The following is a 21080-nucleotide window of genomic DNA, read 5'->3' on the forward strand; positions in this document are numbered from 1 at the left end:
ATAATGTTTATTGTAGGATTTGTGTTCTTCTCCGCTCAAAAGCCCATTGAACCCACTCAACAGCCTATATCTCTTTCTACTGCCTCCTCTCACTCTTTTCACCCTTTGCCTGAGCACGAACAGACCAGACGATCAGAGTTTGTAAATAACTCGTTTATCCAACTCTTGCACCAGCACCAACTAGTAATGAATACGACCAATTGCTGGGTGTGTGGGTTAATGCCACATACCATTAACAAAGGTATTCCCTACCTGGTGCTACCGTACAGTTACAATGGATCGTCATGGGCATTCCAAACCATGTTTCTCTATGCCCTAGATACATACTCCCCTCGCCAACCGCGTTCCATCAGACCTATAACCAATAATAAGGCTTTAATGAAAGGAGTTGCCGATATGAGTAGAGATATTGATGCATACTCATCCATTCCCAAAGAAGAGCTGAGACCTTATGTAGGATGGAACGCGACGGGGTATAGTATTAGTCTGGGTGAAAGACAGCGAAAAATCTCATCTCCAATCTGGGTCGTACCCCACATGGGTCGGTTCTGCTTACAGGGTAATGGTCAGAATCCTAGAGCTCAACTGGGAAGAAGTGACTGTACTGAAACGTACACCTTCCCGTCACAGTTTTCCCCTGCGTTTCTAGCTGCCAAGGGCACATATTTCATCTGTAATGACCGAGCATATACATGGCTGCCCCCTGATTTCTCGGGCACATGTTATATTGCGAACTTGCTATCGCCGACATTTACTGCCGCCTCTGACTATCACAAGACCAGAGTTGTGAGAGGTGTGATTAGTAAGGAGGATACTGCCGGTCAGGAAGCGGGAGACTTCTTCTTGGGTTTCCTGCCGTTTTGGGGACCTATGGTCAATAGTAGGAACCTGAGACAGCTGACACGTGTGGTTGAATCCACTGTCAATGTAACGGCTGGTGCCCTTAGTAATCTGACAGCTGAGCTCCAAGCGGATCGCCTTATAACTCTGCAGAACCGCATGGTTCTAGACGTTATTCTTGCAGACCGCGGTGGGGTATGCAAGGTCATCCAATCCAGTTGCTGCATTTTTCATACCAGATAATGCTCCAACAGTGTATCAAGCCATCTCCAAACTCCATAAAATATCTGAAGCTATACACGTGGATAAGGGAGATTGGTCACTGGTGGGGTGGTTCTGGGAATTGATATCTGCCTGGGGTTGGAAAGTTCTGATGGTCGTTGGAATGATCTTAGCCATTCTTTTCCTGTTCTGTCTGTGCATACAGTGTGCTCCTGCGATATGTGGCCTCTGTACTACCTTATGTGTAAGGAAACCTGTATCAAGGGACGAGCTAAGTAATAGGATGATGCTACAGCAACATCTCCATGACTTCGTGAACATTGACCTAGACTCGGATTAAGATGAGTATAGTGATTGCCTATGTAAGGGCAAAAGGAGGGTCTGTCGTACTTTAATATTCGGGACCGCGTAGGGGACAGGGCCTTACCCCTGTCTATCTTGGTATTAGCGAACCGCAAATGGTAAATGCGGCATGTACGAGTGCTTTATATATCGTTCTAGCTATGAATGCACTGTGTACACGTTCTTCTGCTCCACTACGCGGGTTCCATTTTGGAAACAGTGGCCATCTTGTCATTGCCCTCACATAGGCTATAATGGAGTAAATACGGGCCTCACAGTACATGGGCTTCCCCTCTGACTTCTCTGTGACCTGGGCAGCTGGCTCTGCTGCCCTGGGTCAAACCGGTCTCACGAGCTCCCCTTCCTCCGTCCACCTGTGATTAGCATCAGGGTTTGACCCGTCATAAAGCCCTTTCATTCTACACAATCCCCCGGCTAATCTCTTCCACACCTGCTTGTTCCTGCTTTATGACTTGTTTCCCAAAACAGGAGATGCTCATGTTTATTGGGGGGTCTCTTTACATCAAACGTGGGATCTGAACCTTACTGTGTAAATCATTGTGGGCTGGCCGAATTGGAATGTGGGATGGTCATCATGACTCTGCTTTTTCGTTTGTAATGTATACCTTTATATGGCCATATCGTAAACCAAGGAATGTGCGCCTGGAGCATGATATTTTGTACTTAAGGAGAAGTCCGTTCCAATGATTTTCAGCAGTCTCCTGAGAACATACACGCTGTTGTACTTCTAGGATACCTGTCATTGGTCTGCAGCCAATAAACGATTCTTTGACTTCACCCAGAAGACTGTGTTTCTGTAGGTCCGGAACAGGGTGAAACCCAGAAGTCATAGGGTGTGTGCCCCTGCACCGCTGGGTCTAAAATACCCAGTACTTCAGTTGCTGCTGGTAAGCTTTTGTGCTGTTTTTTCTGTGCATCAGCACTGTGCTTATTAAGGCCTACCTTTACATACCAATCCTGTAATGATAATGATTGTACTCGGCCTAATGATCCAGTCGTTGTTTCTGTAGTCGATAGTGATGGTGAGTGTTGTGATTGTGATCCAAATGCACTGCCCTCAGCTGACGAAGTTGCACTTGATCCTGCATGGCCTGCTTCAGTACTTCTTCTGGGTTGATCTTGCGGGCTTTTAATTAGCAGCCGTTCGTTTTCCAACTTACTGGCTGCTTCAGCTATACAACTTTTGTAGCGGGAAACATCAATGTCGGAAAAAGCAAAGAATGTCTTCAGTAGTCCTAATTTTGCACGTGGATCCAGAATTGTGGCACAAATTTAATGTTCTTGTGACAAAATTTTATTTTGTATCCTTACATTTTCAGCTAAGCGCCGGGATAAGCTCTCCACCAAGTCATGGGCTTGCCTTTTGTCCTCTACACCTATGTATGATTCAGACACATTATTCAGCTCATGCTCTAGCATTTGCAATAATTGGATAGCTTGGCCCATTGTACAGTCCTCCTTGCTGACTTCACGTGTGAAGACCTCAAAAGGACACAGCATCTCAGTCAGGCATTTAATTAGGGTCCATTGATCCCTCTCAAGGTTCATGCCTTTAACACTAGCATCCCCGCTTCTGTTCCAGACATATTCATGGAGTGACCTGTACTGTTCGTACAGACGATCAAGCATGTAATACGTTGAGTTCCAACGTGTTGCCACCTCCTGGATGAGTGCCTTGACTGGCATCCTTTGTTCACATTGGATGATCCTCAGCTGCTTCCGAGCTTTAAAAGAATGGCTGAAATGAGTGCATATTCTTCGGCAGATGGCCAGTAAATTGCTGACTATGGGTTCTTTTTTCAGAAAGTCTTGAACTATAATGTTTATGCAGTGTGCCAAACACGGAACCCTGAAATAGGAACCAAGTTCCATGGCCTTAAGTACATTACTGCCATTGTCTGTGGCAACAAAACCAATACCAAGCCCTCTGGGCCGCAGCCATTCCAAAACCTTGCTGCGAAACTCGTGTAAAATGTTTTCAGCCGTATGAGATTTCTCCATGGCGAACATGGCTACAGTTGCATGTTTCCGAGTACCTTCAAAAATCGCAGCTGTGTCAACAACACCTCGTGCAGATAGCTTATCTCTAACCCCCACAAAAGAGATCCAGTGTGCATTGATGCACATGTAATCTGTGGCTTGGCAACTGGTCCACATGTCTGTTGTCAGGTGGATATTGTGCACAGCACTCTGCTGCAAAGCTTGTCCAACCAATTCCAGCACATCATGATGTAGTGCCGGAACAGCAATTCTTGCAAAATAGGACCGGCTGGGAACCTTCCATTTAGGGCAGATGGCAGACACAAATTCAAGGAAACCCACCCCTTCCACAAATGAAAAAGGAAGAAGGTCCAGCGCTAACATTTTAGCCAGCTTCGCATTGTACAATCATGCCGTTGGTTGGTTGCTTTAGAACTGCCCCTCCAACCTAAACATGCTCTCAATGCTAGGCTGGATTACTTTCCTTTGTGGTGCTGTTTTCATTAACCCACTAAGGCTCAACGATACAGATTGTCTCATTGAGGTACTCGGTCGCCTTGGTGTCTTACCCTGACTCTGAGTATGGCTCTTACTGCGGTGCCACTCTGATGTTACTGAGGAGGATGTGGGCGTTACCACTGCACTACTGGGGACAGGGCTAGAAATGCCTCCCTCTTCTTCACCTGCCACCGCAATAATATCGCTCTCTGATTCATCCTGACCAACTTCAATGGGTTGAGTTTTTCTACTTTCTTTTAACTTAAGTAGGTGATTCTCCCAGATGATAGTGTGGTGTATTCTGAGATGACTTGCTGGTCCTCCGGTACCATAGTTTGTACCAAGCTTACCACGCCGGACACCTTGACGACAAATTGAGCATATAGCAACGTTCTCCTCCTTGGTGCTAACAGAAAAGAAGTCCCAAACTGGGGAGGAGAACTTTCTGACACTGCTGGATGTTCCACTTTCAACACCAGATGAACTGGAGGGGGTGCTTGAAATGTGACCCTGTGCACCTAGACTGTGACTTTTACTACCACTACCTACTGAGATGGTTGAGCTGGATGTAGGTCCCTGCCGGGCCTTGGAAAATATGGCAGCTGGAGGTAGTGGTGGTGTAACCTGTGGTGTGATATCCGTGCTACATCCCGCTCAGTAGCAGCCTTTCTGGATAGGGTGAGAATGTTGGTCTCCAATCCCTTTGGGGCGGGAGTAATCTGCGTGATGACTGGCTCGTCTTCATCAACATCATCACCCCCCTCGTCTACATCTACCTCCATAACTCTAAGTTTTTCTGGGACCTTCCTTTTCAGAAGCATTGTCTTGTGGCGTATATCACTCTCAGACTGAGCTGGTGGGAGCCAAGTGGCATCACGATCATCAGAAGCGGGGCTTGAAGAAGAAGATGATGGACTAAGCCTCCTTTTCCTTGCTGGTGGTCTGGAAGACAATAGATCTTCTGAAACAGTGGTTTCACTTTGCTCCACTTTGTCTGCAGGAAGCTCGATTTCCTGAAATGCCCCTACGTCAGGAGCAACAACTACTATGGTGGGCTTTTGCGGCCGCTGCTGTTCTTGTTGCGGCGGCTGCTGCTGTTCTTGTTGCGGCGGCTGCTGCTGTTCTTGTTGTGGCGGCTGCTGCTGTTCTTGTTGCGGCGGCTGCTGCTGCTGTTCTTGTTACGGCGGCTGCTGCTGCTGTTCTTGTTGCGGCGGTTGCTGCTGTTCTTGTTGCGGCGGTTGCTGCTGTTCTTGTTGCGGCTGCACACTGATCTGCTGAGTTTGCGCCTGCGTTGAACTTGATTGTGTACTACTTTGCGGTAATGACATTTCTTCAACATCGCTGCTTGTTAGTAGACTGGCTACCTCTGCGACACTAAAGCCCTTGGGCCTAGGTTGGTGGGGTTGGACCACTGTGCTGCTCCCAGCTTGGTTCCCGGACAACGCTGCTGCAGGCGTAACTTTTTTGGTGCCAAAAAAAACATTGGCCGGCACACCACCAGTCGTGGTTAATGGCACTTCCTTTTTCTTTTTATTTTTTTTATTTTTTTTTAATAAACATTTTTATTGGCATTTTTGGTTTACAGCAACACACAGAGTAAAACAACCCAACAGACAGGTCAGTATTGAGCACCACCCCCACCTCGCCCGCCCTCCACCCCCCTCCCTCTCTCATCACACCGGAAGTCTGTTTCGGACTTATGCTGCGGGTGACACCAGCGTCTTCAGTATACACCACTGTCTGTGCCCTAGGGCTGTAGACGTCATCTATGAACCATGCCGGCCCCTCCATTCCACCGCCCCACTAGAGCCCCCCCTCCAGGCCGTGATACCTCCGCCATCTGGACCACACCCTGGTGAATTTTTTGGGGCAGCCTCTCGCCTTGTACGTGACCCTTTCTGCCGCCATGTAGATGTCAAGACCTCTCCTCCACTCCTCTTATCGGGGTGGCGAGGGCGCCCCCCAGTATTTTGCTACGTCCCTCTTTGCCACCACCAGAGCCAGCACAAGGAAAATCAACAGCGGGCGGGGGAGGTCCACATCATGTGTCATACCCAGTAACACTAACTTGGGGTCCTCCTGCAGTGGCACCTCCAGCACCTTACTCAGTTCCCCTAGGATCCCCCGCCAGTACCCCTGAATCTGCGGGCAGAGCCAAAGTATATGATAGAAAGTCCCTCCCTCCCTTTCGCACCTCAGACACGACGTGTCCCCCACCCGTCCCATTTTGAACAGTCGGCGTCTATCAAAGTACGTTCTATGCAGAATATTGAATTGGATCAGCTGTAGCCGGGACTTAATCGCCACCTCTCGTGGGTGCATGAGAACTGTATCCCAGTCCACCTCGTCCATCTCACCCACGTCCGCCTCCCAGGGCGCCCGAAGCGCCCCCATATTATCAGGCATATTGTTCATGAGGGTCCGATATGTGAGGGACACCGCCCTTTCCACCATGTGTTCCTGCAGCAATCTTCCCTCTAGAGGTGCGTATTCGGGGAGAGAAGCCGTCTGTATCCCTTCTGCCTGCCAAGCATGTTTCAGTTGCGCGTACTTATAGTACTGCATGGGGAGCAATCCAAATTCCCTGCGGAGCACCGAGAAGGATTTCAGCTCCCCCCTCACTAGCACGTCTCCCAGTGTCGACACCCCGATGTTATCCCATTGCGTGAACCCCCTCAACTTGTTTAGTTCTGGTAGCCACGTGCATCGCCATAGGGGCGTCTGTCTACTTAGTTTCCTGTCCCAGCCAATCTCCCGGGTCGCCCTTTTCCAAATCGCCAGGGTGATTTTAGTGGCCATCAGTAACCGTCCCGTACCCTTGCCACCATATAAGTATTAATGATACGAGTGGGCGCCCATGACATGTCTTTCCAAAGCAAACGTCGGGTGCATTGCCGGGGCGTGAAGCCAATCATTAATGTATACCAGGTGTTCCGCCCAGTAGTAGGCCTCGATGTTGGGAAGCGAGATCCCCCCGCTATATTGGTGCCTCTGCAGGGTCTTTATCGCCACCCTGGGTTGTCTACCAAGCCAGAGAAAGCTACGGAGTTCCGAATCAATTTCTCGAAAGACCCGCCGAAGGACCGGATAATATTCGTTCTGTATCGCATACAGGAACCTGGGCAGCGTTATCATTTTAAACATGGCTGCACGCCCCAGCAGCGTAAGCGGCAGCCGACGCCATCTTTGCGCATCCTCCACGAAATTGGTCAGAACCCTCCCAACATTCCTGTCGTAGGAGACAGTCCGGTCTAGTGTTATAAACACTCCCAGATATTGAAACCCCTCCTTCGTCGCCTGGAGCCTGTCTGGGAGACTCGGCCAGTCCCCCCGCCCCTCCGGGGCATATAGCACCGACTTATGCCAGTTCACCCTGTAACCCGAGTGGGCACCATAGCGCTCTAGCTCTGAGAAAATTACCGGGATTGTCGTATCGAGGTGCGTAACATACAGAAGGACGTCGTTCGCATAGAGAGATATTTTTTCCTCCAGGTCATCTAGCGGACCCTTCCGAAAACCACGAATCTCCGGGTGTTGTCTGACCCGCGCCGCCAGCACTTCTATTGTCAACGTGAAGAGCAGGGGGGACAACGGACATCCCTGCCGCGTACCCCTGCAAATAGGGAATTCCCCCGATGTAACCCCATTGACCCTCACCCGCGCCCTCGGGCCCGTATACAGTAATCGCATCCATTGGCGGAAGACAGGTCCGAATCCCAGACGCCCCATGACGCCCTCCAGGAAGGGCCAATGCACCGCATCGAACGCCTTTTCCGCGTCCAAAGAGAGAAACCAATGAGGGTCCCGCCGGCCCCTTACCACCTGTAGGCAGTTGTGCGAGCGCCTCAGATTCAATCTTGTCGCCCTACTGGGGAGGAAGCCCGTCTGATCCAGGTGGACCAAGTCTGGGATCACCCGCCGCAGCCGGAGGGCCAGCACCGTCGCCAGTAATTTCACCTCAGTGTTAAGCAGCGAGATCGGGCGGTACGACATGCACTCCTCCAGCGGTTTCCCCTCCTTGAAAATCAGGACGATCGTGGCCAATCTAAGATCCGGGGGGAGACACCCCTCTCCCCGCACCCCCTCAAATAACGCCAACATATGGAGGGCCAGGAGATCCGCCGTTTTTTTGAAGAATTCCGCGGGGAACCCGTTCGGACCCGGCGCCTTCCCCACCCGCAGCTTGGCCAACGCCTTTGTAACCTCGTCTAACGTAAGGGGGGCCTCCAGCTCCTTAATGTCTCCATCTGCGAGCGCCGGTAGGTCTAAATCCGTCATGTACTGTAGCGCGTCCTCTTGCGAGCCCAGGTCTCGAGCAGCATAGAATGCCCGGAAGTGCCCTGCAAAGGCTTCCGCGATCTGCGCGTCGGAATTCACTAAATTCCCCCTATCATCTCGCACCCGTTCTATCCACCTTGCATCTCTCTCTTTTCTACTGAGCCACGCCAAGAGCTTGCCCGACTTATCACCGACGTCATATAAATGGTGGAGTGTTGCCAACGCCTATTGTTTGGCTGCTCCCGTAGCCAGATCCCGGTACTGCCGCTGAACGTCAAGCAACCGGCGCAGTGTCTCCCGTGCCGGGTCCGCGAGGTATTCCCTGTCCAACTGAAGTACCTGGCTCTCCAGCGCCTGCAGCTCCCTTTGCCGTTCCCTATTTTCCTCTGCAATCCTATCCTGGACTCTACCCCGCATGACCGCCTTCATAGATTCCCAGAGGGTCACCGGCGACGACACCGAGCCCACATTGTCAGCTAGGCAGACTCTAACATCCGCCCGAATGCCCTTCAGCACCTTCGAGTTCTAGAGCTCCCATGCTGAGACTCGCCACTGCCCCTTCCCCGGTACCCGGGGGGCCACTGTCACCAGAAGGGGAGAATGATCCGACAGGCCCCGTGCTTTATATTCAGCTCGTACACCCTCATTCAACATGTGACGCGCCATGAAGATATAGTCCAACCGGGAATACACCCTGTGGGCCCCTGAGAAAAAGGAGTACTCCCGCCGTGTAGGGTGTAACCAACGCCACACGTCCGTCAGACCCAGAGTCTCCATCGAGGCGGCAAGGGCCGTCAGAGGCCGGTCCCTTCCCCTATCTCCCGTCCTGTCCAATGCCGGGGCCAGTACATCATTGAAGTCGCTCCCAAGCACTTGCACCGTGTCGGATGTGGCAAGCAGTATTTCCGCCACGCCTTTTAACGTGGACGCCTGCAGCTTAGGTGGAGCATAGACCGACACTAACGTGTACTCCCTTCGGCGCCACACTCCCCGGACCCCCACGTAAGTTCCCAGTGAGTCTGTCCAAGTCTGTGTCACTCGAAACGGGTTAGTTTTTCGGACCAGTATCGCCACCCCTCTGGAACCCCGGGTAAAGCCCGCATGTGCTAGAACCGTGTAGTGACCCCGGGCTAGGAATCCACATTTAGTCCCCATAAGGTGCGTTTCCTGTAATAACGCTACGTCTGGGCCGGCGCTCCTAATGTATGCGTTTATCAGGCCTCTCTTAATTTTGCTACCAAGCCCATTGACATTCCACGTTAGGACTGAGAGCCCTTCCTCAGCTACACCTTGTGTTACCGTCGTGGTAGGCATTGCAACTCCGTCCGTGTGTGCTGCCTCGGGGGTACCTCGCTGGCGGGCAAGCCCCGTGGTGTGTCGTGTGTGCCTGAAATGACCTGTCTCCAACCCCTCCCCGCCCAACCATCCACAACCGTCCCGTCCCCCCCCCCGTCCCCAAACAAACCCAAACTGGAAATCCCCAACACTCCCCCGCTCCCACCCCCTCCCCACTTCCCCCTCCCACCAGTCCCATTGCCCACAAGCACAGGACTGCTGGCGGAGTAGGCCTGTCGCCCTCCCTCTCTATCCCACCCGTCGTTAACCTATCTCGTGCCCTCTATGGGAACAGCACTAGAACAGTCTCAGTCTGCCCGACCCGAGAGCACCATACATCAACGGCCAAGTGAGAAGACTACCAAAAGATATACACAAACAAGAAATAACCCAAAAAAAAAGGGGGGGGGGGTGTGACCACTTGCGTGCTCCATCAGGCCAGAGCTGCAATCAAGATTGTCCGGACCAGTCTCTCAGGAGTGGGAGTCTTGGGTGTCAGGCCTCCGCTCCTCCGTAGGGTCGGGTACATCCCGCTCTCGAGATGGCACTTCCTTTTTCTGTTCCTTCTTCTCACCGGCAACTTTCTTGGTACTGGACCTGGTACCTTTCTTTGGGGCCATCTTCTTCAAATGTCAGGCAGGATGCAGAGGCACAACAAGTTCTGGTCACACGTGGATGTGATGCGCAGCAGGACTTCTGTCTGGCTGGCAGTACAACGGGTAGCCGGGTGATGCTGATGACACCTCCTACTCTGTCTTTTGTGCACCTAAAAGTAAATAAGCCAGGAGAAGAACATCAGTGAAATGTTGCATTTGTTGTTGTGGTTCAGTTACTTAGTACTGTACTAGTGCAAACAAAAGATAGTCTAGCCATTTATGACTTTTTTTTTTAACTAGGGCTATGTCATACTACTGTGTACAGCCACACACTACACTCCCAGGAAGGATAGGACAGTTAACAATAACCACCAAAATAAATATGTAATGGAAGTGGGGTGGACCCTATTTGGCAATAAATTATTTGAGAATCTCAGCATCCATAGAGCCGCTGCTGGCAAAGGGGGTGGATGGATGGAAGCAGTAAGCCAAATAGCCAATAGGAAAACCATGCAGGCATATGGCAAAAGCAGGACACTAATAACTCCCAGTCCAAACATAAAAAAAGGCCACCACCCACATGGACACTCACAAATCACAAACAAGCCGGGGGCCTGGGAAACACCATGAGCTGACAAAAGGCCTATAAAAGCCAGGTAAAGGATGCATGCTAAAGAACACTGCTCTGCATTTTTAATGCAACAAAATGTAAATACGAACATTCACAGGCCCCAAAAAGGTCTGCAGGGTGCATGCATTGCACACCAACACACCAGTGACCAGACACATACAACAAAAGCATGTCTTTAAGACAACCAACATCAGAAAGGCCACCCCCAAAAAGTACACTTCCCCAACTCAATCCAATGCCATCCATGCCCTAAATGAAGTCTAAATTCAACAGACCACACAGAAAACACTTGATTAATAAAGCTGTGGCTACCTGCTCTGATCCTAGTGGATGAAAGCAGGCCTGTTGGCAGACAAGGCCAGGCAAGCAAGCAGGCCTAGGCTTCAAAATGGCCACCATCCACATGGCCAGGCCCAACAACATCAGAAAGGCCACCCCCAAAAAGCACACTTCCCCAACTCAATCCAAGGCCATTCATGCCCTAAATGAAGTCTAAATTCAACAGACCACACAGAAAACACTTGATTAATAAAGCTGTGGCTACCTGCTCTGATCCTAGTGGATGAAAGCAGGCCTGTTGGCAGACAAGGCCAGGCAAGCTTGCAGGCCTAGGCTTCAATATGGCCACCATCCACATAGCCAGGCCCAACAATATCAGAAAGGCCACCCCCAAAAAGCACACTTCCCCAACTCAATCCAATGCCATCCATGCCCTAAATGAAGTCTAAATTCAACAGACCACACAGAAAACACTTGATTAATAAAGCTGTGGCTACCTGCTCTGATCCTAGTGGAGGAAAGCAGGCCTGTTGGCAGACAAGGGCAGGCAAGCTTGCAGGCCTAGGCTTCAAAATGGCCACCAGCCACATGGCCAGGCCCAACAACATCAGAAAGGCCACCCCCAAAAAGCACACTTCCCCAACTCAATCCAATGCCATCCATGCCCTAAATGAAGTCTAAATTCAACAGACCACACAGAAAACACTTGATTAATAAAGCTGTGGCTACCTGCTCTGATCCTAGTGGATGAAAGCAGGCCTGTTGGCAGACAAGGCCAGGCAAGCTTGCAGGCCTAGGCTTCAAAATGGCCACCAGCCACATGGTAAGGCCCAACAACATCAGAAAGGCCACCCCCAAAAAGCACACTTCCCCAACTCAATCCAATGCCATCCATGCCCTAAATGAAGTCTAAATTCAACAGACCACACAGAAAACACTTGATTAATAAAGCTGTGGCTACCTGCTCTGATCCTAGTGGATGAAAGCAGGCCTGTTGGCAGACAAGGCCAGGCAGGCTTGCAGGCCTAGGCTTCAAAATGGCCACCATCCACATGGCCAGGCCCAACAACATCAGAAAGGCCACCCCCAAAAAGCACACTTCCCCAACTCAATCCAATGCCATCCATGCCCTAAATGAAGTCTAAATTCAACAGACCACACAGAAAACACTTGATTAATAAAGCTGTGGCTACCTGCTCTGATCCTAGTGGATGAAAGCAGGCCTGTTGGCAGACAAGGCCAGGCAAGCTTGCAGGCCTAGGCTTCAAAATGGCCACCAGCCACATGGTAAGGCCCAACAACATCAGAAAGGCCACCCCCAAAAAGCACACTTCCCCAACTCAATCCAATGCCATCCATGCCCTAAATGAAGTCTAAATTCAACAGACCACACAGAAAACACTTGATTAATAAAGCTGTGGCTACCTGCTCTGATCCTAGTAGATGAAAGCAGGCCTGTTGGCAGACAAGGCCAGGCAAGCTTGCAGGCCTAGGCTTCAAAATGGCCACCAGCCACATGGCCAGGCCCAACAATATCAGAAAGGCCACCCCCAAAAAGCACACTTCCCCAACTCAATCCAATGCCATCCATGCCCTAAATTAAGACTAAATTCAACAGACCACACAGAAAACACTTGATTAATAAAGCTGTGGCTACCTGCTCTGATCCTAGTAGATGAAAGCAGGCCTGTTGGCAGACAAGGCCAGGCAAGCTTGCAGGCCTAGGCTTCAAAATGGCCACCAGCCACATGGTCAGGCCCAACAACATCAGAAAGGCCACCCCCAAAAAGCACACTTCCCCAACTCAATCCAATGCCATCCATGCCCTAAATGAAGTCTAAATTCAACAGACCACACAGAAAACACTTGATTAATAAAGCTGTGGCTACCTGCTCTGATCCTAGTGGATGAAAGCAGGCCTGTTGGCAGACAAGGCCAGGCAAGCTTGCAGGCCTAGGCTTCAAAATGGCCACCATCCACATGGCCAGGCCCAACAACATCAGAAAGGCCATCCCCAAAAAGCACACTTCCCCAACTCAATCCAATGCCATCTATGCCCTAAATGAAGTCTAAATTCAACAGACCACACAGAATACACTTGATTAATAAAGATGTGGCTACCTGCTCTGATCCTAGTGGATGAAAGCAGGCCTGTTGGCAGACAAGGGCAGGCAAGCTTGCAGGCCTAGGCTTCAAAATGGCCATCAGCCACATGGCCAGACCCAACAACATCAGAAAGGCCACCCCCAAAAAGCATACTTCCCCAACTCAATCCAATGCCATCCATGCCCTAAATGAAGTCTAAATTCAACAGACCACACAGAAAACACTTGATTAATAAAGTTGTGGCTACCTGCTCTGATCCTAGTAGATGAAAGCAGGCCTGTTGGCAGACAAGGCCAGGCAAGCTTGCAGGCCTAGGCTTCAAAATGGCAACAGCCACATGGCAAGGCCCAACAACATCAGAAAGGCCACCCCCAAAAAGCACACTTCCCCAACTCAATCCAATGCCATCCATGCCCTAAATGAAGTCTAAATTCAACAGACCACACAGAAAACACTTGATTAATAAAGCTGTGGCTACCTGCTCTGATCCTAGTAGATGAAAGCAGGCCTGTTGGCAGACAAGGCCAGGCAAGCTTGCAGGCCTAGGCTTCAAAATGGCCACCATCCACATGGCCAGGCCCAACAACATCAGAAAGGCCACCCCCAAAAAGCACACTTCCCCAACTCAATCCAATGCCATCCATGCCCTAAATGAAGTCTAAATTCAACAGACCACACAGAAAACACTTGATTAATAAAGCTGTGGCTACCTGCTCTGATCCTAGTGGATGAAAGCAGGCCTGTTGGCAGACAAGGCCAGGCAAGCTTGCAGGCCTAGGCTTCAAAATGGCCACCAGCCACATGGCCAGGCACAACAACATCAGAAAGGCCACCCCAAAAAAACACACTTCCCCAACTCAATCCAATGCCATCCATGCCCTAAATGATGCTTGTAAATGAAATACATTCAAAAAACACCAAAAGTAACAGTTGCTTCATCATGCACACACCCATGAGGCCAGGCCCATGGCTAGCTCGGGCCTATTACTACTACCCACAACATTTAAAAAAAAAAAGGAATGATGATAGTTATCAAAAATAAATTGTAATTACAACAACTGCAATGCCCACAATCAAACAGAAACAACAACCACTTACTTGTAAAATATCCTATTCCAAAAATCCTCAAATCCAATCGCAATGGTGCAGCAGACAAAAAGAGTGATCTTTCCAGCTCCAAATCCAAAGGCAGAATGAGCAGGAGATGGACAAAGCACTGGGAGGAGACTGCTGGACAGGAACAGGAAGTTGGAGATTCTGTGTCACTTGCTCCCTCTCCCCACCTTTTTTAAAAAAGGACTCCTTGCACAAAGAAGGACAGCCAAATGTCAATGTGAGGAGTTGTTTTCATCCAAAATCAGCATTTGCAGAAGGTTTCATGCTGCTGGAGCTGATATTCCTCTCCAAATTGAAAATGTTACATGTTCGAGCTCTCGAGCTTCACATTAGTCCACCGGCGTGTCGAAAATGACATGATTGCGTTCTCTTGCTCCCTGTCGCGTTGGATATGACGTGTTCGGGGTCTCTTTCTCCTGTTCGCGTTCGATTAGACGTGCCCGCGTCCTCACCCTCTCGCTCGCAGTGTAGAATGACGTGTTCGAGATCTCAATCTTCTCATACTCGCGCGGTGCATGATCGCGAGAAGAATGACGTGATCGTGCAACAAATAACGTGATCGCGCGACAATGCGAGCGCAAACTGTTGCGAGACAGCGCAAAATGGCTACCAACAATCCAATATCTCGTGGAGAACGCGACCGGGTCGGGAAAACTTGTCAGCGAATGCGGGGATTCAGGTAAGGCGATCGCGCGCACGCAAGAATGTATTTTTTTACAGCGCGAGCAAGAAACAAATTATTGTTAAGCTGCGGAATGCGGAAATTTTGACATTTTCGCGCTTTCCGTGGAACACGAAAATGCCAAATTATCGCAATTTCCACGAACGGAACGGAATTTTGGCCCAGGCCTACCTAAGACCAGAATTTCACAGGTAACCTTCGCTATCATCCACACTTCTCTCACACAGAAAATGTCTCAAAATGGCAACACACGACGATGTCACCGAATCGAACCCAGACAATGCGCCGTGCAACTTCACTTGTCACACGTTTCCCCTGTGTACCTACAGGGCAACAACAATTCCGTCTTTCCCGAGAGCAGCGCTTACCTCTGCTCTACTACGGAACCGTTACAAACTTCCGACTTCCTACATCCCAGAAGCCGTGCATACAACATATAACTCAACGTAACTCAACATAGAGTGTTAGTACATAAATCAATACCATGTGACCATGTGATGTGATCAAGACCGGGTTCCCCGGTCGAAACGCATCATGCTGGCTGAATTATGGAATAATGCACTCAAGATTTGAAAAAGATTTGATTGTGTGGTGGTCCGTTCCTGCTTATGTCTCCTGGTGGATTGACGCTGGATTGTGTTTGATAAATCAATACCAATCAATAACCAAAATCAATAAGCAATGTACAAGCAATAATCACTAAACCAAACAATAACAAACCATCCTCTGCTACCAGAAAAACTGATCCAGCGCAGACTGCAAAATCCCTCCCTACTGTCACGGACTCAATAGATCTCACACACACACATATACTATCTATATATTCGCTGGTGGGGCCCATGACACCAACGCACACTTACCATTAGTCCGTGCGAGAGGCGATTTATCCTTTGAAGCGCTGGATAAAATGATGGGAGGAAGATACCACTCTACCCTAATGAGCAACAAACCTACAAACCCTTTGAAGAACCAGAACCTTTTGGGCCTGGCGGCGCAGGATACGCCTTAATCTCCTGGATTCTCCTGCTTAGCTACTCAGACACACGGGACACTCTGTCGGCGTTAAAAGATCAGATTTATTAGCTGCAGCTAGTACAGTTATCCCAGAAGTACACAAGGTAGGTTCTCAGGAGACTGCCACTTCACTCTGTGGCGCACAATCTTTTATACCATATAGATAACATATACATTAACCAAATGTACACCCAAAACATATAGAAAGAGCCAATAAGGAAAGTTGGAAAACAGGACAGAACCAATAGGAGAGATTGGAAAACAAAGTGTCAGATGACTCGAAGAAACCTCTCCTCCAACTATGTTTGTCACCCCTCCCTCAAACTAATTCATTAACGGATTCGTAACTAACTTGCAGGTGGCGAGATACGTTTGTGTGTGTTGGAGGACAGTTGTGAAACGAGAGAATGCTAGCAAAGGACAGTGAAGGCCAGACGATAAGATAAAGTCTGAAAAGAATAGTGTGAATCAACAGATAGTTGAGACGGGGATTAGAAAAACCAGACAGGGATTAGTGTACTCGGCCAGTCCTAACACCTGCTTTGCAAATAGACGCAGAAAGGCTGTTTTTAACACAAAGCTGCAGAAAAAGCAGAATAGACTTTGTTCGCCGTGCTGCCTGAGTGAGGGCAACACAAAATGGCGGCGGAGCACAAAATGGCGGGTCGATTCGATCGTGATCTGAAATCGAAGTTCCTCACCTTCTCATACTCATTAGGCCCTAGACTCCTCATTTAGTATTATCCTCCCAAAGACCGGGATGGATCTGTTAGTTGATGTATTAGTGAAACCTTAGTTCCCTAATTAACCTTTACATTAACACATTTCAATGAATAAACAACCCAACTCATTTCTGTAGATGTTCAAATACAAATTTATATTAATATTACAGATTAAATCATTCATTTGATCAAGTTGCCATTCATATTTACCTATTCTGGCTAAAGTCGTCCTCTATGTCAAATCTGGCAGTCTCGCAAATCTATGCCCATCAATTCAGCAGGTAAAGTTCATCAGGAATTTGGGCATTAATTCAGTCCGTCAGACAATTGGGCTAACAGCTGTCCTGCAGTGTCACCGTCCTCTCCGTCAGCATATCATCAAGAAATCGAAGGAGCGACCGTCGGATCTCTAAGTCTAATCACCTCTCTATTCTACTATAATTTATAGTAAAAATGATGATAAAAGTAACAAATTTTGGGCATCCGAGTTCGCTGATTGGACAATCGGGGATCATCCTCTCTGTTCCCATAAGGTTTAGTCCATGATGTCAGCATACTTGCTGGTTCTGGTTCTTTTGTAAAGTCTTTTGTTTGTAGCGTTGGCACCGCTCCCAGTGGCCTTGATAAGTACATCTTGCCTGGGGTCAGGACGGGCCATTGTTGCTCATCTTTAGCACAGGCGCACTTCACCCAAGCCTTGTTCAGCTTTGGCAGTTGGGTTAGGCACCAAAGTTAGCCATCTTTAGGCAGGCCATAATGGACAACTTAAGCAAAGAAACACAAAAACGTAATTAATACATAGAAATGACTAATTAAAATGTTATTCCCTCGCTAATACCCATATGTGTATGTATTTATCTAGCAAAAGCAACACTCATTGCGGGTTATACTTACAAAATAAAGCACGAATCATAATTACATCACCAAAGCAACATATATCATGCAATGTTCTATTTATCTATCATTAGAATGCGTACGAAATTTAGTTCACGTAATTAATTAGGCCATGCAGATGCAAATCCCACGTATATTTCGGTCATTAATAAGGTTGGTTAGTTATTTCCACATCACTCCAAACCATTAGTACGATTATAATTAATTAATTAATCTAATTAATAAAATGACATGCAAAATTTGGTGGGTATACAAAATTTTGCATTACCCGCTCCAGCAATCCCCCCTTTGGTGATTTTATCACCACACCACCTAAAATTTTGTTCTGTCTTTACGGAAGCTCTAAAATGTTTTCTTGCTCTTAATCATAATTCAGTTTCACCTACGTCTTCTCTTTTTACTGATTCATACATACTCTCCTTCCACTCTTCCAATTCTATTTCTTCAATTTCTCTTTCTTGTTTCTTATCTTTTCTTTTTGAATTTTCTGTTTTTATTCTTTTCTTATTTTTCTTGCTTCTACAGCACATACAAAATAATCTTATCATTAAAACCATGCAGATTACACATGTTAATGGAAACAATATCTTACCTATAAGAGTACTACCTATTTTCACTAAGAAATTCTTAATAGCAGCTATTTTCTTTCCAGTTCTATCCCAAACACCTTCAACCTCCAGTGGTGCAAGTTCATCATGCAATTCAGTAATATTCTTAAGATAAGTTTTCAGATCTTTGCTTTCGTCAGGAATGTAAGTACAACAATGTTGAACTTTCAGCATTCCACAGACTCCACCCTCTTTTGCCAATAAAATATCAAGGGCAAGTCGATTTTGCATTACCATAGCACTCATGGCAACCATTTCAGTATTAACCAATAAAAATCCTCCAGCGGTGCTTGTTGACAAGCGATCCTCTACTGTTGACAATTTTCTAATTTTGTTCGCATTCAGAGTTATTCCCACTGCTGGTATCAATGCCTGAAAAATATCACCTTCAATTTCTGCCCAAGATTCTCTCTTGGTCCTAGCTAAATGATTACTTAAGCTATGTACACCATCTTCTCCTCTATGCAGATGCAAATCCCACGTATATTTCGGTCATTAATAAGGTTGGTTAGTTATTTCCACATCACTCCAAACCATTAGTATGATTATAATTAATTAATCTAATTAATAAAATGACATGCAAAATGGGGTGGGTATACAAAATTTAGCATTACCCGCTTCAGCACCAACACAGCAGCAAATAACCTCCACCACTGGATCCCAACTGCGCCAATACTCTCGCTAGATGTCACAATGCAAAATCTGCCTGGTTCACCACGAATCTCCTTGAATCCAAGCGCTCCTGCTGACGACTGGAGAAAACATGGAGAAACAGCAAAAACCCAGAAGCACGCTCTGCCTAAAAGGCTGCAACCATGGCACAACTCATCAACTCAAATGAGAGAAACTTTATCCAAGACAAAATCCTGTCCAACTCCCACAACTCCAAGGAACTCTCCACCATAATACAAGAATTCACCAGACCCAACAGCGAAACTACCGGCCTCCCTCTGTCCCAAGACCTCTGCAACAAACTCAGCTCCTTCTTCCACCACAAGATCAAAACGCTCTATGACAACTTCGATGACCAAGACCACTGTACCAGCCCCCACCAGCGATGCAATCCAGCCGATCCTCCTCACCTAAAGCCCTCTCACCACAAAAGACAGTGAAAAGACTATGAAAAGCATTCCCCTGGAGCACCCACTGACCCCTGCCCGCCGCACATCTTCCACAGGGCCGCCATCGTACCCAAACTACGACAAACGATCAGGTGCTCCTTCGAGACCACCACATTCCCCGATGACTGGAAACACGCTGAAGTCAAACCCCTCCTCAAAAAGCCGTCCACAGACCCAACAGACCTCAAGCACTTCAGGCCAATATCTCTTCTCCCCTTCACAGGCAAAGTCATCAAGAAAGTCTTCAACACCCAGCTAAAGCATTTCATAGAAACCAACAACATCCTCAACACCTCTCAATCTAGATTCTACAGCAACCACAGCACAGAGACCGCCCTCATAGCCTCCAACAAAGACATCCTCTCCTTCCTCAACCAGGGTCACACAGCAGTCCTCATCCTCCTAGACCTTTCAGCAGCCTTCAACACCCTGTCCCACCGCACACAAGCTGCCAGACTCCACAACTGCGACATCCAGGGAACTGCCTTAGACTGGTTTCGATCTTTCCTCTCAGGCAAAACACAAACAATAAGACTCCCGCCCTTCCTCTCTGAACCTACAGAGATCAGATGTGAAACACCCCAAGGATCCTCCCTCAGACCCACGCTCTTCAATGTCTACATGAGGCCAGGCCCATGGCTAGCTCGGGCCTATTACTACTACCCACAACATTTAAAAAAAAAAAGGAATGATGATAGTTATCAAAAATAAATTGTAATTACAACAACTGCAATGCCCACAATCAAACAGAAACAACAACCACTTACTTGTAAAATATCCTATTCCAAAAATCCTCAAATCCAATCGCAATGGTGCAGCAGACAAAAAGAGTGATCTTTCCAGCTCCAAATCCAAAGGCAGAATGAGCAGGAGATGGACAAAGCACTGGGAGGAGACTGCTGGACAGGAACAGGAAGTTGGAGATTCTGTGTCACTTGCTCCCTCTCCCCACCTTTTTTGAAAAAGGACTCCTTGCACAAAGAAGGACAGCCAAATGTCAATGTGAGGAGTTGTTTTCATCCAAAATCAGCATTTGCAGAAGGTTTCATGCTGCTGGAGCTGATATTCCTCTCCAAATTGAAAATGTTACATGTTCGAGCTCTCGAGCTTCACATTAGTCCACCGGCGTGTCGAAAATGACATGATTGCGTTCTCTTGCTCCCTGTCGCGTTGGATATGACGTGTTCGGGGTCTCTTTCTCCTGTTCGCGTTCGATTAGACGTGCCCGCGTCCTCACCCTCTCGCTCGCAGTGTAGAATGACGTGTTCGAGATCTCAATCTTCTCATACTCGCGCGGTGCATGATCGCGAGAAGAATGACGTGATCGTGCAACAAATAACGTGATCGCGCGACAATGCGAGCGCAAACTGTTGCGAGACAGCGCAAAATGGCTACCAACAATCCAATATCTCGTGGAGAACGCGACCGGGTCGGGAAAACTTGTCAGCGAATGCGGGGATTCAGGTAAGGCGATCGCGCGCACGCAAGAATGTATTTTTTTACAGCGCGAGCAAGAAACAAATTATTGTTAAGCTGCGGAATGCGGAAATTTTGACATTTTCGCGCTTTCCGTGGAACACGAAAATGCCAAATTATCGCAATTTCCACGAACGGAACGGAATTTTGGCCCAGGCCTACCTAAGACCAGAATTTCACAGGTAACCTTCGCTATCATCCACACTTCTCTCACACAGAAAATGTCTCAAAATGGCAACACACGACGATGTCACCGAATCGAACCCAGACAATGCGCCGTGCAACTTCACTTGTCACACGTTTCCCCTGTGTACCTACA

This window comes from Triturus cristatus, chromosome 1_1 (assembly GCF_964204655.1).
Source record: "Triturus cristatus chromosome 1_1, aTriCri1.1, whole genome shotgun sequence".
NCBI lineage: Eukaryota > Metazoa > Chordata > Amphibia > Caudata > Salamandridae > Triturus > Triturus cristatus.